Source organism: Poecilia reticulata, linkage group LG6 (assembly GCF_000633615.1).
Source record: "Poecilia reticulata strain Guanapo linkage group LG6, Guppy_female_1.0+MT, whole genome shotgun sequence".
NCBI lineage: Eukaryota > Metazoa > Chordata > Actinopteri > Cyprinodontiformes > Poeciliidae > Poecilia > Poecilia reticulata.
Window position 1 is genome coordinate 3,271,871 of NC_024336.1, and position 23,994 is coordinate 3,295,864.

The 23,994-nt window shown below is 40.2% G+C and overlaps 1 protein-coding gene across 4 annotated transcripts in view; it reads right to left on the minus strand.

The window, feature by feature from the left end:
• Positions 1–23,994, minus strand: part of LOC103465716 (transcription factor SOX-6-like) — a 154,491-nt gene that overhangs the window by 104,508 nt on the left and 25,989 nt on the right. For 3 of the 4 annotated variants that reach the window (XM_008410809.2, XM_008410806.2, XM_008410807.2), the window contains one exon: positions 20,093–20,163. The exons of the other annotated variant lie outside the window; for it this stretch is intronic. The gene's annotated coding sequence lies outside the window, so the exon portion shown is untranslated. The remainder of the gene's footprint in view (positions 1–20,092; positions 20,164–23,994) is intronic. 4 annotated transcript variants of the gene reach the window in all.

Below are 23,994 nucleotides of genomic sequence, written 5' to 3' on the forward strand. Positions count from 1 at the left end.
ACTCTCTGCTTCACCTGGTTCACCACAACATAACCTGTGGAAAAAATAGCTGTGTAAGGAGAAAAGCAAAAAGTATTAGAATTACTAGGATTTTCTATCAGTCATTCTCAACATCATTATTCACCAATCTTTAGACTTTTATGTTGTTTTATTTTTATGTGTAAATATTTATTTCAAGGCTGGATCACACACGTACCTCTTCTATGCATGTGTACTGAACTGCAACCCTAATTCAACCCCTTGTCTCTTGGTAACCTAAATCGATAAATGGAAATAAATAATGACAAAAATGTTCAAAACTCCTTTCCAATTACAGTTAATTGCCATTTTTTCTAAAGATTTGGTACTGCACCTTGCTTTTTATTGATTTGGGTTGTGAATCCCTTTTTGGACCAGTTGACTCTTATGAAGTCTGACAGAACACAACGAATGATTTCCTCTAGAAAGTTATAAGCATACAGTAAACAATGAACAGATTATAGAGAACTAAGTTGATATCATATTTTGAAACAGGTACAACATTTCTACCATAGTTTTTATATTTTACCAAYGTACAACTGGAAGGCAGTAACGAATAAAAGTAGAAGCTAAAAAATAAGCGAGTATTTGTTTATTTTTGTGTACAGGTGAGAGCTGAACAAAATATCAAAGCACCAAATCGAGAATAATAATAAGAACAAATGTTTTAGATCTTTCGAATTTTGGGTCGAAACGCTGTATTCCTATGATGTATTAATAATCTAAATCTTCACAAGAACACTCCTTCTCTTGCAAGAGTTTACMGAATATTTTAGCGTTCCAAAATAAACCGGATCATCATCCCTCATCAGGCGGACAACTGCTGCAAACACAGAATCCGTCTCCATTAGGCTTGTTAATGGAAATATCAATCAAAGCCAACGATAGGACCCTCATAAAGTGATGAATGTGTCGTTTGTACAGCGGCCACAGACCCATAGCTGCTGTGCATTTGGGCCTCTGTGTTCAGGGTCTGTACCGTGATGCTAAGCAAAGAAAAAAAAAAAAAAAACCCACAGACCCCCAGAAATCCAGAAGTGGTCGTGGCGACCGACACCCTCACTTGTGCTTGTTATTTTTCCTGGCCTGCGAACACACCCGTAGCTTACACAAATACAGTACACATATACATTTATCTGCTCCGTGGCAACCATACAGAGCCAGCCACTGAAGAAGCCATTGAGGACCAAAGTCAACACACGCAGCAGCTCAGAAAGGGACCGTTTGTTTCCTCCTCCCCTCAAACTTCACATTAGGTAGAAATTATGAACATTTTGTTTCTGAATCATAGGCTTCCTCAGTGTACCAGAAACAGCTAGCTTTATTGTGAGAGAACGTCAACATCTGAACGAAGCATCATGTTAGAAATAGACCTGAAAAATAACAAATACAGCAAGCATTCTCCATYTTAACAAGCAGGAGTGAAAACTAGACTGTAACCTATTTACTTCTCTGCAATCKTTTTATTTCCATCTGTTTTATTCCTACCTCCATCCTTCTCTCAGACACACTGAACACCTTGTAGAGGTGTGTACCATAAGGACCTCATGGAGTCTTACACACAACTTGAAGGACCTCTTGACCTCTATAGGGACGGACATGAAGTACCAATAAGCTCATTACACAACTTTTAARCCTTGCTGTTCTGGAACCACACCAGGCTCCTTCCAAAGTTATTGGTATTCCAGATAAAGATGAGTAAAGGCTTTAAGGGAGCAGCTTTATGTGCAATCAAGTAATTATGTTATGGTCAGTTGTTATAAAGATGCTACATATATCAAATATGACTTAAAGGAATAAATTATTGACTTCATAATCCAACACCTTGAAACTGGGCCTCTGTCTCTTTAAAAACTCCTGCTCTTTCTGAAACTACTCCTTCAAAAAGCCATCATAACACGGCTCCTCTATTAACCCTTTAACAATATTTTTTACCAGCGCTGTCCTGAGAAGTAGCTCCTATAATGAGCTCAGCAGATGCGCAGTTCCACCAGGTGCTAATTGCTGCTGGCTAGTCTTAAGGAGCTGAGCGGGGGAGCTGAAGGAGAGGAGTGCTCTGTGAAGCAGGAGCTTGGAAACTGCAGCTCAGAGGAGGAGCTGCATCTTGAAGRCGGAACTAGGTTCACTCAGGTGTTATGAGCAGCTGAATTGTTGCTACGGGAGATTAAAGAATTTCTCAGATGCAAATAAACAAATAATTCAGTTCCATTTTAAAATAAAAAAACACACATTTTACTGCATAAAATCAAATAACATTAGATTATGAAGTTCCTTTAGTGAACGATCCCTCATTGGTACCAAAGGAAGCATCTGCAGATAAAAAGCACCTCTGACATCAACATGTGAACAGCTCCTCCCTTTCTGCTTGACTTATCAATACAGTGAAGGGCTCATAATCTGATTATTATTTTTGATTTAACAATTAAAAATGTGATGGCAAAAGGTGTTTAATAGATTTTTTTTTTTTTACATAATCTGAAGATAAAACTGTCAGCTGAGGAGTTTTTGGGAGTACATATTTAGAGATAACGGCTTTTTTCTTAAATGCAAAATGTGTATATATTTTGGCACAATTTTAGCTTATTTACAACCCTTTCTTTCAAGCCTTACCTTTTATTCATGTAAAAAAAGCAGCAATCTACTACAAACAGAGCTGAATTTCTTTTCAGCTTTTTTTCCCTGACATCTTTATGAAAGGAATCGGTTTCTGCTGAAGGTTCTTTATATTTGTTRGAAGCAAATAAAAATCCTGTTATGTGAAATATACACATGGCACAAAGTTGGAGGTCGATGTGGTAAACAATATATACAAATATACAAACAAATTTTCGCTGTCTTCCAAATAAAGTCTTCTAAATATGGAAAGTACAACACAAAGATTAGGATATTGTTTGTAGACTTTTGCTTGCTTATTTTTTAAACCAGGTAATTCTGATAGATTTCATCTTTCAAATCTACAATGATTTACACCTCCCTTTTCTATGGAAACCAGACTTTTTATAATGTAATTAATATATACATATATACATATTTTTTTATATTTTTTTACAATCTCTAATTAAAAATCAATAAAAAATAGTCTAAGACAGTCTTGGCTCATACGGTAAAACTTTTGGACAACACCTTAATTCATGTATTAACTACTTTTCAAGAGAGGAAGATGCTAATTGTTTTTAGCATGAATTTCCCTACATCWCCATGGCAAAACTAACAGCTTCAAGAGGCCGAATGGTACACTTGTTAGCAAATCCAGCTGCGTTCGGGTTGGAATGAATCTAGAAGATTAAACAATCAAACAGGAGGTGGATTTTAAAGGGGGTTCAGGTTTCCAGCGTATCGCCGACAGTGACGTCTATTTCGAGGTGACTTCAGTGTTAGAAAGTTATCAAAAGAAGCTGGCGGCCCTGCGACAGCTGCGCTCACACATGACTGATCCCATTTGCCCTGAGGCTGGCAGCAGAGGGAAAGTGAGCTTTAGTAAGTCATTACAGGACTCCAGGGGTCTCCCCGAAAGCCGAGGACAATCATCAGACAGCCGTGTTTGACATTTTTACGAGGTAATTCACCGCGTTCGTCCATCCCTGATATTTATAATGTACTAGACGCTCACTCGAGACGACGTTTTGGCACGGAGGAGCCAAAACTCTGATTAAGACCGGTCCTGAAGACAGTAAAGCTGCATGTAAATTTCCGGTTTTATTTATTAGTTTGATTCTGCGCACATTCAAACAGCAAAAGAATTAACTTTTCATTTGCGGCGTCATTTCTTTTTAACTGAATGTTTTTTTTTTTTAAATGGCTTTGGAAATTCTAYGACAGACTGCAGGAGAAAGCCATTTTAAAGTTTAATGCAAACAAAAGAGAATCAAACAAGAAGCTCTGGATCGTATCATCGTCTGYCGTGGCGTCCAAACAGGTGGCTTTTAGAGCACCCAGGAGGCGTGAATGCCCGCTTAATCCCAGATTAAGACTGACAAGGCGTTTCGCTGCGTGGCCTCGTTGTAATCCCTGTTGCCTCTCTATCCTCTGACAATGAGCTTTGTTCCCCTATCTGAGAAAGAGGATTTCCTCGGCTTTGTTAGCGTGAAGTGACTGCATTATTCAAAGGCCGGCCACTTTCGTGGGCCAGCCACYGAAACAACATGTTTTCACTCAATTATTGACGTTCGTGAATGCGTAATGCGTACAGATGGTCGTAACGAGCGGTCCCACGGAAGTCCAGCCGAGACCTCCGTTTGTGTCTTGTTGGCGGCGGACGTCTCCGTCTGCCAGGAGGAGGACTGGAGACGGTGGAAATGTGATTACTTCAGTATTCTGACACTTTTACCCAAAAGATTTCTGAGCAAAGCGTCAACAGGGTACAAGTCTAGTATTTTTTAGATTCATCTGAGAATATTGTCTTTATTCAAAGAAAACCTGAGATTTAAGGTGAGCTGTTCAGCTTCCTGTTTGGTGGTTGGATCGTCACCTGATTGTCCAGTAGACTCGATTCGATTGGGGACCAAGGTTCAAACATTTGTTACATGTTTACATTTTAAAAATGCACTGTGTAAAATGAACAAAAGAATTTGAAAAACCTCTTCTTCTCTTTGCCTGTGGCAAACCACTGCAGGAAAGGAAAAACCTCCAAAGAAGACWTAAGCACAACTTGCTTCTTCACAAAATGTAAATGTTGAGCTCAACTCTCGCTTTTATTTTGGTTGTATTTACCCAGAATGCCCTGTGCGGTAGTCCATTTTGTACTTTTGGAGCGGACTCCGGTCCGTTTGGTGTTCACATATACGTTCAAACCGCACCAGAGTTTACTCCAACCAAAACGAGGACAAGACCTTTAGGTGTTACCAGCATTTGCTGTTTTGGTCGCCATCAAAATGTAACCTTAGACTGATGGAGTTTAACATTCGTCCAGTGATTATGGTGGAATGGATGTTGCTTTTCTGCTTTTCCTTTTAAGACCAATATATAATCAAGCAATCAACTGAACAGAAGCGATGACACTTCCGTTCAGTTCAACAGTGTCGTCACTTCCATGGCTAAAAATGTTTTTTTATACATTTCTGCTTTCAATGTATGTAACAAAAAATAAAGTGCTTGCAATATTATTGCTGTAATATTGGCAATGTCATCTACCATCAATCCCAATTCCCACTCCTTTGCCAATTTTCCGAACAACACACACCCAACATGCTGAATATCTTATTGAGATGCAAAGTGTGACAATTGGAATACAACAATAAATTATTATTGCATTCCTAGCAGTCCATTTCAGATTGATATCGCATATATTGATATCATTGGAACTCACACTCAAAGGCTGCGTGTCGGTCTTTAGAAAGCGTTTGGCACAATCTAAACAGTTTATAGTGAGTTAAGTCATGAAGACAGAAGAAGGGTAAAATCCTGAAGAGATTTATTATTTGTTCATACTTGCTGAGAAAATAACAGATGAATAAAGTAAGTATATCAGTTCAATTCTCTCCCAGTCTTGTGCTGAGGCTCTCCACTCAGCACAAGGTATCCATTGTTTTTGAGGRTGATATGCATTGTTCATGACGCACAAGCTCCAACTTCAACCTGTTTTCACAAGCTAGCCAATAGCTAAAGCTAATAGCTAAACKTATTACAGTAAAAACTTAAATCAAAGCGAATTCTCCACATTCGGATTTTAACTGGGGCCCAAATAAATTGCTCATTCCTGAAAGTCTGGGATTCATACCTTTGATTTATTAAAGACGCAGACCTTAAATTCTTCCTCTGACCATGCGAAGGTATGTTAATTAAGTTCACCTCCCAAAAACCAACCAACCGGCCAGAAGTTCATGCAGCCAGGAACAACAAACTACAGTCAGCTTAGAGAAGATTAATCTGTGGAGGTTGGTATCCTATAAAGTGACTTTGGCATACAGGAAAAATATTATATTTATTGGAAAAGTGTTTAGAGAAGTAAGAAACATTCAGTTAATAAAATGTAGGAAAGAATTATTCTGGCTGCACAAGTGTTAATTTTGTGGGTGTCTCTATAGTGAATGATTTTATTAGGTTGTTCACTTGATGGGGTTGATATAATATCCTGAACTTAAAGTGACTCAGTGTATGTTTTCAGTAAACTTAGGGGAAATAGGAAAAAGAAAAAAGAAACGTAGTAAGGAGTGTAACAAGACCTTGTGCAACAACATTTTCATCAAAATTAATCTTTAACTGCCAGAGCTCGGAAATAAATTCAGGATCAGTATCTTGTTTAGAAACTTTCTGGCTTTAATAAGATGAGTTTCATACCTAGTTATAATGAGAAAGATTATAGTTATAACGACACATAAAAATAAGTTCTTCGGACAAGTTACAACTTCTCAAAATTCTCACTCCGTTTCTACAAGATGACACTCAAACATCCCACGAGCGTTTTACTGTTATGGYGTTCCTTGTTTAAATGTGAACATATTTTGGTTTTAGCAAGAAATATAACTCGTCATCACAAGTTTTATGAGTCGTTGAAATGGCAATGTTTCTCGTTATGATGTGTTTTGTATCTCATTACAATGAGAAGGTTTCTCATTGTAACAAGGTGCTGCTCCTGAATTTATTTCCTGACTCTGACAGGTAAATGTTTCTATACCATCTCGCTGCTGTTAGCATGTTAGTTTTTCTGGTGAACAGAGTGATATTGTTATGTGCCCCACATATAAAAGTTATTGATTTAAGCATAATCATTCTGTAACCATGTGTAACACTTTATTATTCACACAAGAATGTGGTTTTTCAGTTGGCCTGTTGTGTTAAGAGTTGGCTAATAAAAACTGCTTTGGGGCTAGCTACCAAAGACTTCAAGAAGCCCTATCTAACTTGAAAGCAATTCTGTAGCTACATTTTAGGCACTTAGCAAACAGAATCCATGATAGGCTGACAGTCAACATACAGTTAATTTGTAAGCACTGTGAAAATACTGTGACATTAGCTGCCAACGCTAAAAAGACAAAACTAAAGAACTATTCAGGTGGATTTTTTTTTTGTCTTGACTGCATTTGATCTTTTCTCATTGCAAATCTAAAATACTACAAGACAGCAAACATGAGCTGAGCAACAATTCTTTAAAACTCGAGACCTGCATGATCCCATATAAATATCAGTTAAACATGCAGCACATTATTTTACATTATTTTTATGACTTTTGAGAAAAACTTTACTCAGTTTGTGAAATGGAAAAATTAGGATCCTTTGTTTTCTAAAAATACCGCCGAAAGTTCATCTTCTCACGTAAGGAGCTGGATGTATCATACACACGTAATAAAAAACACAGAATCAAGTGAGACACAATTCCCTTGCTGGTTTACCACGTCAGGTGTCGTAAAAACAACTTTCAATGACCTCAGTGTTTTGTTTCAAAGTCCAACAACAACTAGATCAACAAGTTAGAGTTGATCAAATGGTTATTACCAGTCTAGCACTCAGCATTTTTGTTTAAATTAAAATTGAACAGTTCTAATGAGGTGAAAGAAAAAAAGGTTTCAACATATTTCTCTGTGCTGAAACAGAACAATTTTTGACCTGAAAATACCATTTGAAAATATGTCCATGTTTTTCCAATGTGTGGAGAGTCGGTAATTAATTAGAATGAGCTTAACGTTCGATTTAACTGAATAAGTAAAAAAATAAACCAAATACCTCACCCAAAAATTTCACAAATCTTTGCAGAGAAACTATTTCTATCCATTTCTCCTCCTGCCTTGAATCACTTCGTGGGGATTCTCTGTCATCTGCGAGCTCTCACCCGCTGCTTTTATCCGTTTCTCTCTCCGGCTCAACGCCGGGTTGTCGGCTATAAATCACAATTAAGGGTTTCATTAGTTATGGCTGATTTATTAAGACCCAGAGCTTATCTCAGGGCCTTTCGGCCATATTTTAGCCGACTACAAGAGCTCATACATAGTTATGAGACGTGTTGTTTACTGTATGGCATAAAGAGGTCATAAGCCAATAGATATTAATTATTGAGTAAGGCTCCATAGGTTAAAGTAATTGTATCCAGATGATAAATCTTCTCCCTTTGTGTATTTTGAGCGCGTATCTAAATGTGTACCTTCTAATAACGACAAATTGGCAACAGCGTGTTAAATCTGTCTCTATTATCAGCACGTGATGCAACGTTTGGAAGGGAGCCAGTCATTTTGGAGTCCCATCCAAGGGATTTGAGCAAACATACTCCGGAGGTGCTTGTCCTCTTCAACACAAGCACATAAATTAGGCCTGCGCTCATATCAGAGTTCCTTCAGTCCCTCCGTGTCTGCAGAGTATAACACGGTTTTCCCTCGTAAATCACTGCCTATTTATCGCACTTCATATCAGACGCTGCCAGCAAACAGACAACTGAGATAAGGTGGTACACATACACCGTATTTTCCTTTTTTTTTTCTCTCTCTCTCTCTTGTTCAGCCTACCCTGGAACAGCAATTAACAGCTTTTTAACTCCAAATTGGCCCCCAAACCCTCCCCAACCACTGGGCCTGGCTCCAAAAATCACTTGTTTGTCTTTTTCCTCCTCTCCTTTGCTTAGCCTCTATCTGCCCCACAAACTGGCAAGCCTGCTGCTTATCCCATGGCACCTTATGGTCCGGATCACTGAACTACAGGAAGAATTCAGGATTAGTCAACTTTTGAACAGGTGAGCTTTAGCACGTTTACACCCGTTTACTGTAGCTGCGGTTTGCTTTAATCGTAAAACTGCGCAAATTGAAATTACGAAAATGAATTAGCTTAATAGAAGCTATGACAATGAGGCGATTTTTCAGCCGTATCTAAACATTTTTTCCGCATATTTTGAGTCACTTGATCAACAGCTAGATGTTACTACTGGCAAAAATGGCGAAGAAGATGACAGGAAGTGGTAGGAGGATGACAGTTTTTTTGTTTTTGTTTCGGACAATGTCCAGCTGGCTCCTCCAGAGTTCTCACAGAATCACACAGTTTATAAAAGTTGTGTGTCATTGAATCCGTAGCTCTTGAAGTGGGAGACTACAATTTYGCTGCATACATAGCCCTCCCCTTGGACTAACAAGGCATAAAACATTCGTAGAATATAGACAAAGATTCATGCACATTTGTAAAGGAAACTAAAAATATATATATAATAAAAAAAACAATTATCAAAAGTGATTCGCAAATTATTTTCAATGAAAGAGCTAAGTCATAAGATCAAAAACAAGTTTGTGCACTTGTTTTGTCAGACTACAAAAGCGCACACTGTAATTACAGGTAATTGTTCACGCACACGTGTTTTCCCACATCCACTTTCCTGCGGCTCCTGGTGAATGACTAATTGGGGGTGACAGAGAACAAAGGAGAAGATTAGGAGACTGAGCCTGTGACACACCACCACAGGTCAGGGGCGGGTTTAGTCTCTGTGATTATGGACGGGCAGGAGTCACCGAGGGACACAACAAGAGCCGACTCCACTACACCATGCTGAGCAGCCTATTCCAGGCCCTGTAGGTCGGCACGGAGTTYGTGGTTCTACGTAAAACTCTAAAGACTTCAACACGGAGCTCGATCGGCAGCCGAGATTGACAGGTCATGTAAAAAAAGGGGAAAAAAAGTGCTGTTCGGTGAGAGTAAGGCACCCGTATGACCAGTATGAGTAAATAAATAAAACTTTGATGAAAACCACACACATAAAGTGCATTTATGAAACTTTGAAAGRCAGCGTTTCAAGACTACTTTTCTGGAACAATCTAAGCGTGTCTGTAGATGTTTGTACGTTTAAAGAGAATATAAAAACTCCCCTCTCAGCTGGTCATTTTTTTTCCCTCCAGAGAAAAGAAAACCAGTGTGCTCTTGGTTTTAGGCGTTCGGCTTCTTTATCGGCGCGCCGTCTAATTGCTCGGTTTGATTCTGAAGCTAACCAGGAGCGATGTCATCCCTCTGCGATCGCCACAATGGGCCTCATTGGATTAAGTTCGAGCAGGCTTTGTTAAAAGCTGGCGCAAATCTAATCAAGGAAGAGACCTCAATTATGCTAGCATGTACTTAAATGATCAGATCACTAAAAACGGAGGAGGGGGGTTGGTTGGTGTTGGAATGTAATCAGCGGCTGTTAAAGGCCGGTTCGTTCTGGCTGATGGCGGCTTTAAAACGAGATCCAGGATTTTTACAGTAATGAGGAGGCTGTAATGATGAGAGAAGAGGAGGTAGCAAGTACCTTTTTCTTGTATGATCAGGTAAATATTGTTCACAAAATAGGATGTTTAATGTGATTTTTAAAGATCTGGATCAGTACTTTACCCTTCCTGACATCAGATGCTGTCTGGGTGACTCAGAGACCCACTAACATCCCAGTTAGCGGATGTTAGTGGATACATCCGCTAACACAAACCGCAGCGACATTGTTGACATTATACCATACCATACCATACCATACCAACTTTATTTATAAAGCACTTTAAAACAACCACAGCTGATACAAAGTGCTGTATATTAAAACACAACATAATAAAAAAATAAAAACTCTTATAGTTTAAAAACAAAAACATACAATTTAAAATTAGTTCCCGCTGGAGTTGAAAGCCAAGTAAAATAGAAGGGTTTTAATACGAACTTTAAAGTGAAGTTTAAAGTTTAAAGTGAAGGGGCCTCCATGACCTGCAAAGGCAAGTCGTTCCATAACTTAGGGCCCATGACAGAGAAGTCCTGTCCCCTCTGAGCTTCCTTCTGGATCTCGGTACCTCCAAGAGCAGCTGATCTGCTGACCTGAGAGACCGATACTCTCAGTAACTAGTGTTGACAGTAACTAGTGTTTATACTACTGCAAACACTAGTTACGTTTCCATTCCCCATGTAATTGTGCAATTTGACATTTAGAAAATAAATTTGCTTAAAGAAAACGCTGCAAWTTCGAAAAAACTTGTTTTTATGATAAGTTTTGGCGCCGGGTGAGGTGTTTATTATTATTTTTGGTCGTATGRAAAAGGATTTATTTTGCAAAACTGCAATGGAAACACTGTTTTCGCATCACACATTTGAAGTGAGTGGCTGGAAACTCGACATGACAAGAACAACATAGTAGTATCTGGGTGCTTCGTCTAATAATATCAAAACATTTCACTGACTGTGGTTAAAGACTAAAAAGAAAGACAACAATTATCCATCCATCCCATCCATTTTCTTGCACCCTTTTTCCCTCAATGGGGTCAGGAGGGGTGCTGGTGCCCATCTCCAGCCAACGTTTGGTCACCCTGGACAGGTCGCCAGTCTGTCGTAGGGCAACACAGAGACACACAGGACACACAACCATGCACACACACACTCATACCTAGGGGCAATTTGGAGAGGCCAATTAACCTRACAGTCATGTTTTTGGACTGTGGGAGGAAACCAGAGTACCCGGAGAAAACCCACGCATGCACAGGGAGAACATGCAGACTCCATGCAGAAAGACCCCAGGCTGGGAATCGAACCCAGAAGCTTCTTGCTGCAAGGCAACAGCTCTACCAACTGCACCACTGTGCAGCCCGACAACAATTATATGTGCTTTAAAAATCATATCTTAAAATCCACAAATTCTTATCAATAAATTAAAATCTTTCCAAGCCAAACATCCCATCGTTTGGACCTATATGAGGTGTTCAAAATYGTATTCATGCTGGTGATCGTGTTTCAGCTTGAGACGTCTTATATGARCATGTTAAATTCTGACATATAAATGAACAAATTAGAGAGGGGGAGGAGGGAAGAAGAGGCTTAAACGAAGCGTTAAGATGAGCCTAGCAGCTGGTGAGGACGCCTCTTCCAGCTACAGCATGTTGAAGAATGTAGAAAAGGTGAAGAGGCATATTGTTTGCACTCCATTATATGCTGGATCACTGCGGCCTAAGGGCCAGGTGGCATTCTCTGAAGCCCCTGGTGGAACAGCTGAGACTGACCCTGCCCTCTGACCTCCCTGAACCGTGACAGGAAGCAATTATCCGGAATGTCAGCGAGTGCGGTGGCATTCCTCCACGGGAGGCCTGAGGTCTGAGCAGATAACAGTTGTCGTCAATGATGTGCAGAAAATAAAACAAGAGCTCATAAATTCATCATGTTCACACACATATTCACAGGCTGGGTCGAACTGTTTTTCGTTTTTACAGCCCACGCTGACGTGAAAAGAGAAAAAAATTCACATAAAACCTTTAAAAYTTGTTATGCATTTACGAGGAAACAGCAGATGAAAAACAATAAGTTAATCAGTCCCTCCAGGAAGCTGCGACTTTGCCACAAATCTGACTAATCACTTTTAACGTTTTCCATATTTTCTTCTTTTCAGACAAATCACTGCAGAGTTTTCTTCCAAACAACCCAGATAACGTCAGCTGAATGCTGACTTGATAGTCCATCTCCAGTATATCAGATTAAGCTTGTTAATATAGAATACTAATGTTATTGTTACCCCTTTTTACATCGCTTGCTCATTAGTTGAWACCAGGAACAAACCCAATCCTCTTAAATTTCTATACAGAAGTTGCATTTCCATGGACAATATAATTACGCAATTTGACATTTTGGAAATAAATTTGCTCAATGAAAACACTGACATTTTTTAAAAGAACTCTTGTTTTATGATTTAAAAAAAGTTTTTTTTTTTGGCCATATTAAAATCGGTTTATTCACAAAACTGCAACAGAAAAACTTTTCCGGATCACACGAGTCACATGATCAACACCTGGATGTTGCTGCTGGCAAAAACCACAAAGAAGACGACAACAGGAAGTAATAGGCGGATGATTATGTGGCATGTTTTTTCATGCCACATAACAAAATTATGCACGTATGATTTTAATTAGATTTCTCATTCAATGGAAACATAGCAATTGCAAAATTGTGGGGTAAAGGGGGTTTCCGACGTTAGCAGAATATTGACAACGTTTTGCGCACATTTGTAATGGAAACGCAGCTACTGTTACTTTCCACATATTTAAAAGAAATCTTTATTATCTTTATTATGTACATCAGTTTAAACCTTTTTCATCAAAAAGGAATAAAGCTTAAAACATTTAAAGTTTGACTGCAACTTTTTGAAAAAAGCGCCAAAAAAACAAAAACAAAAACAAAACGGTAACCTCAGGTCACAACAATCACAATAAAGCATCGCAACATCCTGCCTGGATTGACTGTTTAATGACCAAAACAGGATCCTCACTTTGAGATTTAATTGCAAATGAAGCAGGTATCGTCGAAAAAGTGACTTCTGCGTTTTATTCTCAGCCTCAATTTGTAGAAATGCTTCCAATTACCTCGTGATAATGGAAAATTGGACCACAAACTAGATTCTGCTGTGTGAAAGGACCTGACTCACATAGGGTTTGCTGTGGAGCTACTCAGCAGATCGGACCACCTAGACAGAGCTGTGAATGTGCGCAAACATTAGAAGGAAAGATGGAAAGCAYGTATCCTTTTGAGAGAAAACCCTCAAAAGGTTAAAAAATCGATCTGAAGCTCCGCTCGCCTTGCACCTTTTATTTTCCGACTTGTCCCGCTCACCCGAACCTCGCATTACCTCACCGGAGGAGGATCTGCCTAAAGCCGCAGCAGTCTCAGAACAGACAAAAGGCGCTCATCTCCAGGAAGCTGCTGCCGCTGCCTGCGGTTTTGGCGAGGAGAGCAGAGGGAGAGAAGCAAAGAAGGGGGGAAAAAGTGACTCAGCCCCACGGCTTCTTTTCTCGTCTCTGCCGACTCCGGGATAAACGGAGGTAAGAGAGCGCAGGGGGAGATAATATTTAGAGCAGACCTCGTTTCAAGGGCAATAGAAGAGAGAAAGTGGGTATGAGCTTGGGTGGTTTGGAAGCCGCGAGGGTTGATCTATACTATTACTGGCAGAGGGACTCGCACCACGAGCTCCTGTGTGAGCGAAGAGGAACTGCCGCCGGGCCCGGCCCGGCCCCGATCGGACCCGGCCTCCCCCGCCGCTGCAGCTCCGCTGGCCTCTTAAGTGAACCAGATGGGCCTCAGATGAGATACTGATGTGGCATGAGTGAGCAAAACACCAGCATGCATGTAAGGATACACACAAATAAGCTGGTACCGACACAGCCTGACAAACCACCAAATCCATAATACAAAACATATAATCTGCTGCTTCGCCACAGCACGTCACCAAACTTCAGAACTACCCTCTCCACATACCCAAACTTACTAAATAAAAAAATAAAAAAGAAAACTTAATGGCATCTGCTGTAGACCTAAAAATATAACTCAAACGTGGTTTTATTTTTTTCCATTTGTACCATTTATACACACTCAATATCTGTGTGGGTTTGGGGCTTTAAATAATTTTAACTCTTCAACTTTCTTAGGGTGGAACAATTACACAACTTATAACTTTAATGGCTTTTAAAAGCAAGAGTTGGATGCACAAATTTGAGTTAATTGTGGATTTTGTATAATCCAAACAGGTTTAAAATGACACTTAGYAGCTCAAATGTATAAATCCAACCTCAAGAAGGCTTGGATAAATGTTCCTCAGCAAGTTGTAAAGAAACTACACTCTGAAGTTATTATCTTTATTACTTATCAGGCTTGAATCTGAGTATAGTGATGGACTCGGGCTTGAACCTTCAAAGACACAAAGACGGTTACAAAATCAGCCTTCTATCACATRAAAACYTTTTCAGGATGAAAGGACTAATGTCCCAGCAAGACCTAGAGAAAAGCATCCATGTGCTTATCATTAGTCACACTGATAACTTGGTCCTATGAGGACTAGTGTCCTCACAGGTCTGCCGAAAAAAAAGAAGCTGCAGATGATCCAAAATGCTGCTGGTTCTGGTTCTGCATCCCAAGAACCAAACATGGTTCTGGTTCATGTTTGGTTCACCCATTTCTATTACTCATCTGACCCAAACTATCACTTCTGACAAAAATTAATTGATTAGGATGTTCAAAATTCACCCAGGAACCATGAAGACTAAAGTCAGGACATTTTAAGAAGTACTTCAAAGTCAAAAATTGAGACAGCAAGGAGGCGTACAGAAAGAGCAAACTAAGGCGGAATTATACCAGGGATGAAGAAGATCACAAGTTTCAAGCACAAGAACATTTGGGCAGATGAAACTCTGGACAGAGCAAATGTACTAAACTCATTCTTCAATAGATTTAGTTCAGGAACAAGCTCAAMATCCTCCTCTCCTGTACCCAGCCAAACAGACATCCCACCCTCCTCTGACTCACAGCTTTCCTGTCAAACCTCAGATGTTTTATTTTCCACTTCAGTCATGGACTCTTCTGCTTCTACAAGTTTGTCTTCCACCAAATCAGGAGATGCTGCTGCTCCCTTTGCCTCCGCCCAACATCTTTCTGTATCTAGAAGTCAGATGAAGAGGCCGTTGGAGAGACTGAACCGGAACAAGGCAGCATGTCAACGCCAAAGTCCTATGCAACATCTCTTCAACCTARGTTTGACCCAAGAGAAGGTTTGGGTATTATGGAAGACTTCCTGCTTGGTTCTGTTACCAAAGGAAMCTCACCCATCACTGATTAATGACTGCAGACCTGTTGCCCTGACATCCCACATTATGAAGGTCCTGAAGTTAGAGATGAAGATGCCATTATACACCTGCTTCAACAAACCCACTGTCATCTGGACAAAGCAGGCAGCACTGCGAGGATCATGTTCTTTGATTTCTCCAGTGCATTCTACACAATTCAGCCTGATCTGATTTGTGAGAAAACTCTAGGAGACACAGGTGGAGGCCTCACCAATCACCTGGATCTATGACTACCTCACAAACAGACCACAGTTTGTTAGACTGAAGGACTGTGTGTCTAACCAGGTGGTCAGCAGCACAGGAGCACCACAGGGCTCTGTACTCTCACCATTYATTTTCACTCTCTACACTTCAGACTTCCAGCACATGTCTGACCTCTGTCATCTACAGAAATACTCAGATGACTCTGCAGTTGTTGGTTGTATCAGAGATGGACAAGCGGCTGAGTACAGAAAGCTGGTGGACTTCTTTGTGTCATGGTGTGGGAACAATCACCTCATCATGAATGTAAACACAAACAAAGACTGTAGATTTCAGGAGAAATAGTTAAATCAAACACCATTTCCATCATGGGAGAAGAAGAAGAGGTGGATGAATAATATAAATACCTTGGTGATCATAGGGACAACAGACTGGACTGGAGACTCAACAGTGACGTCATCTAAAAGAAGCAACAGAACAGGCTGTACTTCTTAAGGAAGCTTAGGTCCTTCAGTGTTTGCAGCAAGATGCAGCATATCTTGTTTAAGTCTGTTGTTGAGTGTCATCGCTTTTGCCATCATCTGTTTGGGCAGCAGCATCAGAGCCAGAGACTTAACTCAACAATCTGATAAAGAAGGCTGGTTCTGGTTTGGTTCTATTCCAGGGACGACTGTGGAACCTCTGGAGAGGACGAAGCAAAGVATTTTATGTAAAAATGAAGAACATTACTGATAACYACTAGCATCCTCTTCATGAGACTGTCATACAACAACAGAGTGTCCTCAGTCAGAGGCCTCATCAAAACACCTGTAATACAACCTGCTACAGGAGAACGTTTCTGTCCACAGCCATTAGAATCAACACTAACTCCTTTGAAGAAAATTATGYGATATGAGTTACAACATTTAATTTTGTTCTGGGATTAACAAAGTATTTTTGAATTGAATTATTATAAACTGGAAGACTGTTTAATAAAATTACTAAAATGATAGCATTCATCATTTATGATGAGTGTATGTAAACTGACTGGCCATGTGAAACCTAGCTAGCCTGGAAATGAGAGGAAACACACAGCTAACTGCAGAGAAACAACACTAAATTGTGTTACACTACTAATTGGAGCAAAGTGAAGTTCACATACAAAGATGAAGCAGAAACTAAAAAAAAAAAAAGGAAATTGTTTTGGGGAAGCCAAACAGGCATCCTCAGTGAGTTCATTAGCTTATTAACTAATTAGCTTTCAAGTTATCTCAACAACCGCTAGCTATCTGTTTACRTTCTTAACTCCTTACACATGTGCCATTAGTTCAGTTGGTTAAAGAAAAAGGGCTTTGATTTTACAAGCATCAGCTGGTTTCTGAAGATTTTCAGAATTAGGATGGTTCTCGTATTGAAATCCAGGTCAGTAAATACAAAGCTACTGATCCATTTTAGAAGCATTTAGCCTTAGATCGGGATTTGATCTTATTTTCTGTTTTATCATTAAACCTCCTTTTGAGACACAAATTAAGCTCTGGCTCTCCACCGTCTGAAGATAAGCACATTGTGAACTTGCTTCAGATTTTATGAAGTGACGAAAACCGCAGTAAGTGCGGCCTCTAATTGTGCTAATTCTCCACCGCGTGGCACCGTTTTTCCATTTCAAATGCCCCCAAAACAAAGACACCATAAATTGTGTCAACATCAAGACTGTAATTTTGTTAGGAGAATCCACTCCCTCCTCTAACCTCTTTTTTCATGGTATGAAAATATGATTACTGTTTCAACAGTAACTGTTTCATTACTGTTTCAACAGTAATCACATTTTTTTTTTTAAAGGCATGTTAGTACAATTTCAAGTTTGCTAGAAGAATTGATGCAGTTAAGTGAAATTGACAGAATTAAATTACTTTGTTCCACAGTTTTTCAGGTTTTCCCAGAATTTTAAGCGCAGGTTTTCTTCAAGTTCAAGTTCAAGTTCTTAAAGCCATAGTGTGTAGCTGTAGGAACACTACACATTACAAATATTTTTTTTTACATATTTGTTGAAACTGTCACTATGTTGTGACAGTATAGTATGAGGCAGATAATCTGTGAAAAAAATTTAGCTTCTCTGCCTTTGCCTGGCACTAACTAGAAACAACCAATCAGAGTCAGGGGGCGTGTCTTCACGCTGTCAATCCCTCTTCGAGTGTTGCTGTTCATCCACCTCTTCTCCCTTGCTCTCTGCTCTGCTGTAGCTAGCAGAGTTGATGCTCCACCATTAGCACATTTAGCAGCGAGTTCATGATGCTGATTGACAGCGCTAAGACCCGCCTCCTGGCTCTGATTGGTTGTTTTTGGCCAGGAGCGGTGCATTTCTTCAGATGGCAACAGTAGCTCAGAGAGAAGGTTAATATATCTCAAAACATACTGTCACAACATGGTGACAGTTTGAACAAATATGGAAAAACATAATTTTTTATAAACGTTACATACTGCAGCTTTAAGTTCTAACCTCTCGAAGCTTTTACAACATTAACGCCCATGTTTTTAACTGAGATTGGGTGTTGGGGGTGAGATTTAGAGGAGGGAAACTAAGACATCTCTCTACCCAGTTACTCTGATTCATCCCAAGATGTCCTAAACCAGAAGAAATACACTTTTCCCTAAAATATTTCTGAGTCTCCTCCTGGTAGAGAAACCTTCARGGCAAGGTATCCTACTCAGACACCCAACCCAACCAAACTGACTCCTTTTCAGAGCTGCAACTCCTCACCCATCTCTAAAGGAGCGCTCAAATACTCCACTGAAGACTCTGTACACTGCCTAATGGCTGTAGACGGAAGCTATACCAGCATTTCATAGACATCTTCTCATTTTTGACATTCAGCTCATAGAAACAAACAAGAACAAATGTGACGCAGCAAATAAGTCACGTCCTTTTGCACAGGCATGAACTGTTCATCTAGTCAGTCAGTTGGTTGTAGTTTTAGGGTGTAAAAGATTTTACGCCTCAATAGTCTGGTCAAATCTCCAGATCTCTCAAACACAGATTATGAGACTATATAGATGACAAATTCTCTTTGAAGACGAGCCTCGCTTTAAAGCAGCAGAATTCAAAGTATTGTCACCCGGATTTTTCATGCCCTCCAATTCTGAGATGCCAGGAAGAATCAAACAGAACACTTGTTGACCTAGCCGTGACACGACTCCAGGGCCACCAGAGAGTGCCTTAATAAGTATTCTTAAACACGGAGGGGGATTAGCCAGATGGCCAGATCACTCTTTTCTCCAACCTCTCCCCATCAGTAGATTTCCAGTGTTTCCCGACCCTGCTGAAACCATCGGAATTGGCTTCATTTAGGCTAGTGTTACCGACAGCACTATTTGACTCCAGATATAATCTTTATTGCTTACAGAGAGAAAGTCCATTAAAAGGCAAACTGTAGGGTCCCAGTGCTGAAAGGTTCCTGGAGTGATGCCTGCGAGAGCCTTTAAAAAAAAAAAAAGACCCCTTTCTTCGCTAAAGTGAAAGCAGCTATTGAGGGCGCTCAGAGGAGAACACTGCTCAAAGTGGCGCTCTACATTCGCTGTGAGACAAATCAAAAGCGTTTTAGTATGAGACAGTGGTGGTAGTGGTGGGAGGGGGAAAAACTGCAGTGGACATGCCCAGTGTGATAAAGTTTTGTTAAATGGACTACAAATTGTTCACTGTAGCAGGAGACTTTGACTTCCATTTAGTGTAGTTTCTCTGTTTGTGTTAGGATGGGCTAAACAAAACATGTTCATTACATTTTTTGCACAAAGTGATTCTTGCATAATTAAGTTTTAGTCTGCTCAGTTCTACTTTTCTGAATGAAGTTTCAGGTTTCATTCAGGGCTTCAGCTTCTCGACGTTTACACTTGCACTTCAAAACTGTACATTTGTACATCTTCGAAAAGCAGAARTGGAGCCTCATGCACAACAAACAAAAGTACAGTAAGTGGTTTCTGAAAGATAAGTCAGCAAAAAAAGAAACACTTATCTAGCACAAAARCAAATGCAACCCCTTTAAGATGGTAAGTGAGAAAAGGTCCAAAAAGAGTCAAGACGGTAGACATTGTATCGATTATCATTAATTTCCACTACTCCATTCATAAAGTATATCTTCCATTACATTAAAACCAGGCTGTGCTCTTCRCAAGGAACATCAGTCGTGAGAAAGTTAGTGACTATGTCAGAAAAGATCCTAAACACACACACACAGAGACACAAAAGCTGCACTAAAAAATCTGGTTTGAAAGGACGTAGCCAAAATCATTTGTAAATTGAAAGCTTATCCAAAGTGCCAAACGGTGGCATGGAAAAGCTGGGAAGGAAGATGGACAGAGGAAACAGTTCACGGAGGATAAAGGGAACTTACAGAGATAAGAGACTTTCAGCTCCAACACCCTCGTCTCACTTGCGGTCGACTTTAAAACGCATGAACGTTGCCTGAAAAACAGAGAAAACTGCATTTTACCACAATGACTCAAGCATCACACATCAAAATGCCTGTTCTTTGTCATCACAGAGTTCCCTCGAAGCGTATGCATTCACCCAAATGATGACGAAGGAAAGCCATGAGATTCTACACACTAGCCATTATTTCACACCGGAGACCTACGAACTGAGCTCCGATAAAGTCTACAAACTCAAAGTGGAAAAACTTTCAGCCCACCTGAGAGGCCTTTGCAGCCGATGTTCGAGACCGAACAGAGGACCAGTGTGAAGTTCACAGCGGAGCAAACAGAGGATCAATGTGTTTCCTTCACAGCGCTTTCACTGAACAAACAGCATCACATACTCTCATACCACGCAAGGTCTAACAAACAACGGGATTTTTGTACGGCGCTTTGAAGTTGGAAAAAATTGGCCGCAATCCTTAACGTAGTAAGCGATGCCTGATGTTCACATTTAAGAACCAATTCCAGTGAAAGTAAGTTAAAAAAAAAAAACAAAAAGGTCTCTGGTCGTTCGGACAGCTCTCTGTTCTTCAGCGGCCCAGCCTGAACAAACCACTTTGACTCCGAGGGCTGACCTGGGGTTGACCTCAATTTGGTCTCATACACCCCACGCGCTCACGCCGCAAGCAGGCGTTGCTGAAGCAGGAGGTCACAGAAAACAAATAACATCAAAGAGGTCAAAACAGCCAACAAGGTTCTTTGAAGGCACCGCGCCACGTAACGGGCGGCTGCGACAGAGCAGAGTGGCCCYAAATTGAGGAAGGATRGAGGATGGCCTTAATTGATAGTGGGAGGTCAGTAATTTAAGAAATACAGAGGTGAACAAGATAAAGAGGAACTTCATGGAGTGGAAAAAGAAAGCAATACTTGCTCCAACAGAACTTGGCATCATGACGGCTCCTAAATGCGGCATCTAAGTTGTGCAAAAAGGGCAATACAAACACGCCTTTGATTCCAAAMTTTKAGGCTAATTGAGAACAATGAAGGAAAAAGCAAACTCTGGGCATGTATGATCTTTTATTCATGTCCATAGTCAACCAAATGATTTTCTCTTCCATTTCTTTCTCTCAGGGCACTATTAAGTGTGCACAAAGAAGTGCAGATAATAATGAAAAATCATCTGCAAAAAAAACCACACACTTTAATATATACRAGTCTGCAACACACAAGTTTAAGACGCAGCTCCTTTTCGTTTATGTCCGACTAAATTCAAGGATTTGAAAGTCTCTTGCAGTCGGCTGACTTTGGGACGGATTTGCCAGATCCCAGTTCCCACTCCGCAGCTCCCGCTGACCCGTCTGAACACGTTTCACACGACTGCTGAACAGGTTCTTCTCCTTCCCCTCCATTTCGTACCCGCTCGTCTGCAGATAGCAGGTCCAACACCTGGGGAATGCTGGGTAATCACAGAGACAGCTGGCTGCCTTATTGTGAAGAGGTGCCTCAAAACATACATACCTGTTTAATATGCAAATTCAATGGGAGCCTTGTGTAAGAGCAAAACTTTCTGATGATTTTCAGTATAAACTTGGATCCATAAAAACTGTCAGTACTTGGATACGAGCTGCAGGTAAGGAGAAAAATCAGAGGGGGTTCAAGTTGGAGGGTTTGTGACTTATGGTTCTTTGTCAATTTTTGGGATGTGCATGAAAAATGAACGAAGGTTTCAATGGTGTTTTCACACCCAATAGTCTGGTAGATTTGGTTAGGATGGGGACCAAAGTTGCAACATTTGTTATATATTCTATTGGTGCGGTTCGCTTTCACACTGCACTGTTTCAATCGAACCAAATACCTTTGAGCAACCTGTTCCCCTCCACGCCTGTGGTGGCGCTGCACCAAGAACCGCTGAAGGAAACGACACGAAAAACCTCAGCATAAAACACTGAACGCAACTTCCTTCTTCACAAAATCTAAACACTACACTCCCGGGTTTGTTTTGGTTGTGCTTACCCAGAATTCCCTGTGCTATAGTCCACTTCCTGGTTTTGGAGCACCCTGCGATACCCTTGGCTTTCACATGTGCATTTAAGAGTTCACTTCGACCTAACAAAGARGTTTACAGATGGGCCAGAGTTCGCATTTTTGGTCCGCGCCAGAGTTCATTTGTGCACTCACACCTCCCCAAACGWACCAGACTATAAAAAGTTTACTTTAAGCATCCTGTTGTGAGATCATTTTAAGATTACCAAGTTATGCATTCAAGGATACAACAAGTACACTCATCTATGTACAATAATAGTGTACTAGGTATTCACTTGTGGTTTACATTTTAGTTTATTGAAGTATATTTAAAGTATGCTTATGAAAGGGATTAGAACTTGATTAATAAAGTCAAGTCAAATGTTTCCCTGTTACTGTTTTTTAAGGTGTTTAGAGGTAATGAAACTCAGCACACACTATTTACTGTTGACTTTTAAACTCCAGAGCATGAAAGTTTATAACAGTTATCAAGACAAACGCATGAAGTGAAAAACTTGCTCTGCCATATTAAATGTAGCATGAGTCGATGACTTAACCTGATTCTGTACTTGGATCAAGATATACTATTCCTAAACTAATCAAGTATAGTTTGTAAACATTTAACTTCAAGTAAACTGCCTCATTTTAAGCATCAAATAAGTACGCTTGTAGTAACACTAKAACGAACTGCTTTTTGCTAAGGGTGGGTAAAAACTGTTAATGCAGAACAATCGTCTTTTAGAAAGACCTCGATGTGACGTGGCGGGATTAGAGATGGTACAGGWGAGGTGACGATAAACTATTGTTTGTTCACAGTGGGGTCTGCACCCGAACAATGAATGCACACACTGAAACAACCAAATATGCATGGCCCCAAATGTCATCCTGCTGCAGCTGTCAGTGCCACTTGTGCAGATGGAGACACTCTGGGGTAAGAACAATGGAACTCTATCAGACAGAGGCTATCTCAATAAGCGCGGCGCAGCATGCGGCCCGGTGCTGCCACGTTCAACGTTTCCAAATAATCATATGGCCAATTAAACCAAAATGAGCTTCACTTGACCCATAAATGATGAGCTTATAGCACGTGCCATCTCTCAGATGGCCTCTGGTAACGTCGAACATCGAATATTATTATTTAGCTCAGTTTTTTTTCTTTTTCTCTTTCTTTTTCTCTCTCTCTGAGGGGGCCCGTAAGCAAGCAACACACTTCCAATAAACGGTTACACATTTCACACCATGAAACCGTCTATTATTGCACAGGCTTCTGATTTTTTTTTCTCTTTTTCTTTTAACCAAACCTCATACCCCGCCAACTTTCAAGACATTAGCGGTTCGCAAAAATGAGTTTCTAAAATGTATTATTTTCCAACAGAGACATTTCAGAGACAATTTGCACTGGACATCTATCAGTTGCTTATTTGATTTCTTGTTTGTTTCAGTTCTTGAAGAGTAACAGCCTAAATGCCAAGGACATATTGGTAAAGAAATAGCTCATAAACTTGTTTTAAGAGAGCCTGAAGGAAAAAAAAATATTTATTTCAGTTCCTACCAACAAATCAAACCCAATCTTTCCACCGATAAACTTTATACTTCTGTCAATTCACCAGAAATTCAAACTGGGAGTGGCGACCGCAAGGATTTTTAACGCTATCAGAGGCTTTTTTTTTTGATTGGGTGTTGGTACTGTTGGTCAACTTTTGCTGCTGATAGGGGGCTAAAAGCCCAGATACAACGACTACACACCCTTATAGGACAATGAAGGCATAAAATTAGATTCTGACACCTGTTGAAGACTTTGTTTACTGGTGTTGATTAAAAAAATCTGAACACGAACCAAAGAGTGCAGAAATGTAGG